We start from the raw sequence: 4,820 nt of genomic DNA, 5'->3' as shown, positions 1-4,820 counted from the left end.
CCTTGGTCCTTTGACTTGACCTACATGCTTGTGCAGAATGCCTACATCTTACAATGCGCTCATGTCTTTGTATTTCGACTAAGATGCACGACAAATTTGCACAACCGCAGAGGAGTCATTATGGAGGACGAAGAGGATAGGATGGTGAGGGTTTGTTGCTGCTCATTGTTGCTGGAACTACCATTGAAATAATGGTCAGCAAATTGCTGTGGCTGGCCGCCACTTGTCAATTGAGTTACATTCGGCACTCCCCGACAAAATTAAATCGGAGTTATTCTTATAAAGCCAGATACACTCAGCATAGAAGTTCACTATTACGTATGCGCCTCAACTGAAAAAGTGCGGCAAATTCGAAGGAGTGGATGAGGATGAAGACTACGCTATAAGAATCTAGATTATTGCGAAGCATTAAGCTCACTAATAGCTCTAGCAGCTTGGTCTCATGACTCACAACCACATCTGTTTCCGTAGATATGCGGCCCTAAGGCACACAGATAGGTGATTCACATGATAGTGATATTTAAAAAAAGAATGGTTGCTCTTAGGCGTTTTTAAGGAACACACCAGCTCTACGTATTGCTGAGAAATCAGAGTGAAAAAGACGTGCGTGATGGCCTTTTGTGTAAGAATTACTAGAGTGAGCTCTGGCGCTGTGATGGTTAAGCTGTCATCGGAATAATGAATAGTACATGAATTTAACTCGTCTTCGTGCTGATCGCTTCCAACGTACTTGACATTATATTTACTGCCGTTTGTCTGCCTTTATCAGCCTATATTTTTAAGCTAATTTTATACTTATAGACTCAAAAAGGCTCTGTGTACATGCAGGATATTGGCGAACTGTTGCACTTCACATGCAATACATAGTGGAAAGTGAACACTTGCAAAATCACAATCTTGTTTAAAGTTAGTAAAACGAAGATTACGCAAATGCATGAGCTAAAAATCATTCCCACTCTCTCTCTCTCTCTCTCTCTCTCTCTCTCTCTCTCTATATATATATATATATATATATATATATATATATATATATATATATATATATATATATATATATATATATATAATGTCCCATAACTCCTTTCCATATCCACTAATCTGATACGAAACATCCCCATTTTCATCAGCCTATTTTATGTCCACTGCAGGACGAAAGCCTCTCTCTGTGATCCCTAATTACTGCTGTCCTCTGCCAACCGTTTCCAACTAAAACCTGCGAATTTGTTAATTTCATTACCCCACCTAGTATTCTGCCATGCTCTTCTGCGCTTTTTTCTCTTGAGTTGAGTTGAGACAACTCAATTGAAGTCAAATCAACTTATCTTCTCTTGGCACCCATTCTGTAGCTATAACGGTCCACCGGTTATCTAATCTACGCAAAACACAATCTGCCAAGCTCCATTTTTTTCCCCCATTGCCAGTTACAATATCGGCTAATCCTTTTTGCTCTCTGATCCACACCGCTCTCTTCCTGTCTTTTAACGTTACGCCTAACATTCTTCGTTCCATCTCTGTTTGCATGGTCCTTAATTTGTTTTCGTGCTTATTTGACAATCTCCAAGTTTCTGCCCCATATTTCAGCATCGGTAGAATGCATTGATTTTAACCTGTTTCTTTTTAATGACAATGGTAAGCATCCAGTCAGGATCTGAAGATGTCTGCCGAATGCACTCCAAAACATTTTTATTCTGTTTTCGTTCTCATGATCAGGGTCCACTGTGAGTAATTGACCTAGGTAAACGCACTCCTTCACATACTCTAGAGATTGACTAGTGATCCTGAACTTTTGTTCCCTTGCCGGGCTATTGGTCATTATCTTTGTCTTCTGCATATGAATCTTCAACCCCACTCTTACACTGCCTCTGTTAAGGTGCTCAATCATTTGTTGTAACTCATGTCAGTGTTGCTGAACAGGACAATGTCATCTGCAACTAGAAGGTTGCTGAGATATTCGCCGTTTATATTCACTCCTAAGCCTTCCCAGTTTAATAGCTTCAATACTTCTTCCAAGCACACAGTGAATAGCATTGAAGACACTGTGTCTTCTTGTCCGACCGCTTTCTTTATAGTTATCTTTCTACTTTTCTTGTGGAGAATTAAGGTGGCTGTGGAATTTCTGTAGATATTTCCCAAGATATTTACGCACGCGGTCTGTACTCCTTGATTACCTAATGCCTCTACGACTGCTGATATCTCTACTGAGCCAAATGCCTTTTCGCAATCTATGAAAGCCATATAGAGAGGCTGACTGTACTCTGCAGATTACTCGCTTGATGACACAGATGTGATTCATTGAACAGTATCCCTTCGTGAAACCAGCCAGTTTTTTGGTAGACTGAAGCCCAGTGTTGCCCTTATTCTATTAGACGTGATCTTTGTTAATATTTTATATAATCTTGGAAGTAAGCTAATGGGCATGCAATTCTTCAATTCTATAACGCCTCCTTTTTTGTCGATTAGTATAACGTTGGTATTATTCTTGTTGTCTGGCACCCTTGAAGTCGATATACAGCTCGTATAGAAGGCCGCCAGTTGTTGAAGCATTCTGTCTGCTCGATCTTTGAATAAATCGACTGTTATTCTACCTTCTCCTGCCACTTTTCCCGTTTCATGTCTTCTAACGCCCTTCCAACCTTATCACTAGTTATAGAAGCAGCCTCTGCAACCTGTTCATTACTACTTCTAATGGAGGTATCTTGGCTGCTTTGGGGACTGTACAGGCCAGTATAGAATTCTTCCGTTGCTTTTACTATATCTTCGAGGTTGCCGATGATATTAACCTGCTTATCTTTCATTGCATACATCTTTGGTTTCTCCTATGCCAGGTTTCCATCTCACTAATTTCATGCTGCGTCCATTTTCTTAATGGTTTCCTTGGCCTTTCTCACTTTATGATTTCGAATATCTCTTATTTTCCCCTTGTTGATCATTCTTGACAAGTCCACGAATTCTATCTTATCTCTTGAGTTAGACACATTCATTCTTTGTCGTTAATTTATCAGGTCCTTTGCTACTTCGGAGAGCTTACCTACTGGCAGACGTTCCATCTGCTTGGACACCAATGCACTACATCAGAGTGGAATGAGCCACATTTTATGCTGGGTCCAACCTTAGGCCTCCGACTTACCCGACGACTTCCCAGAAGTGATGTGACCCTTATGTGTATGCTATGGTTGGTCGTCGCGTTTACCAATGGCTACACGTTCCGCATAGTCATGGCCGGCACCGCAGCATGTGGCGATAGCGGCGACGTGGAAACGATTTCTCATGTTTTTTGCCATTGCCCGCAGTACAGCGTGCAGAGACGATCGCTTTCTGTCGTGCTGAACCAGTTAGGCCACAGAGTAACGTAGTAAACGACAAGTAAGGACACCCACGCAGTTGCGTGGTCGAGCTATGGAGATTCGCCGATTCCGATAGGTGGCAAAGCACATCAAGAAAGATGTGACTGCAGTTGCGGCCGTGGCTAGCAGCTTGACAGGCGGCACGATCCAACACGTGCGAAGCCAAGTCAGGCACCCTAGCCTGGCTCGTCGTCGTTCTGTTAAAGGGACACTAAAGGCAAATACAAAGTCGACCGTGGTCTGTTTAAATACCATTTCAGAAACCTCGCAACGCTTGTTTCGTGGACTTTGTTTTTGAGAAAATTTCATCTGAAGGGTTCCACCTTTTTTCAAAATTCAGATCTCCCGCCACCTAACTGGGGAGTGGTGACGTTGCACATGCCATCGCCACCCTCTGCTGCCGTCGGTAAGTAAAACGGCGCCCGACAGATGGAAGTACCGAGCCAAGACAAAGCGGTGGATTCACCACTGCAGCTGCTTTTTGGTCAAGTGGCGGGGACCGTTCGGGCATCCCGCATCATCACATGGAAGTTGAATTCTTCACTACTTAAAGTTTGTGCGAGTTTCGTGAGCCAGCAAAACGAGCGCAGCGTGGGCGGCACGGAGCCGAGCGAAAACGAAACATTTCGAACGCTCGTGTCGTTGTCATGGTTATTTCAATTCGTTCTTCTTTCTAAAAGTAAAGTAGAAGTGTACAAGTAGCACTTTCTTTCTTCTTAATATATGATAGAACAAGGAGAAGAAAGGGAGTTAACCGAGGGACCCGATTTTCATTAGTAATATCGTGAGAACCCAACAAACAAAGACACCAAGGAAAACGAATACATTGTTGCGCCATGAAAAGGAAAAATAAAGACCTGGGAGGGAGAGTACGAAACGACAGATTGAGCGCTGAGCGCAACACAACATTTCTTGGCGAAATAATGTATTCATTAGATCCCAACCAACTCACCCAGCAACAACTTCTACTCAACCAAGGAAAACATATGGGATATGAATTGTACTTACTAATTGCATTAAAGGAATAATAAATTAATGGAAAACAACTTGCCGCAGGTGGGGAACGATCCCACGTCTTCGCATTACGCGTGCGATGCTCTAACCAATTGAGCTGCTGCGGCGCGATTTCCCCATCCGCTTGAAGTGTTACTACTACAACTAACTTTGGGAGTGTTTGCCAACGCCACCACTCACAAACCTGAAGGGGGATGTGGAACATCCTTTCTGCCGCAGGTGTCACGAGTAGGGGATCTTTCTGGATGAAGGCAATTGGTCTTGTGGCAGAACGTGTACAGGTATGTAGGACAGGGTGGGCAAAACATAACACGTGCTTACAAGAGCCCCAACGTTCTCTATTTGCATCTGAATTGAATGAACACTTCACCAGTCACTGTCTCAGATGTGACTGTACCACCCTGTACTGTACGACACACTCATCCTCTCTCGTCATGGAAACTAACAAAATAAATAGTTGAA

The 4,820-nt window shown here is 42.9% G+C and overlaps 1 non-coding gene across 1 annotated transcript; it reads right to left on the bottom strand.

Annotated features, from left to right (window-relative positions):
- Positions 1 to 4,392: 4,392 nt before the first annotated feature.
- On the bottom strand, positions 4,393 to 4,465 carry TRNAT-CGU (transfer RNA threonine (anticodon CGU)). Its single transcript has one exon. It is a non-coding gene; the product is annotated as a tRNA-Thr (tRNA).
- Positions 4,466 to 4,820: the final 355 nt, after the last annotated feature.

The sequence above is a fragment of the Dermacentor albipictus genome, chromosome 1 (genome assembly GCF_038994185.2).
Source record: "Dermacentor albipictus isolate Rhodes 1998 colony chromosome 1, USDA_Dalb.pri_finalv2, whole genome shotgun sequence".
Lineage (NCBI taxonomy): Eukaryota > Metazoa > Arthropoda > Arachnida > Ixodida > Ixodidae > Dermacentor > Dermacentor albipictus.
The sequence above is the reverse complement of the archived record's forward strand: the minus strand, read 5'-3'. Positions and strand labels throughout refer to the sequence as shown.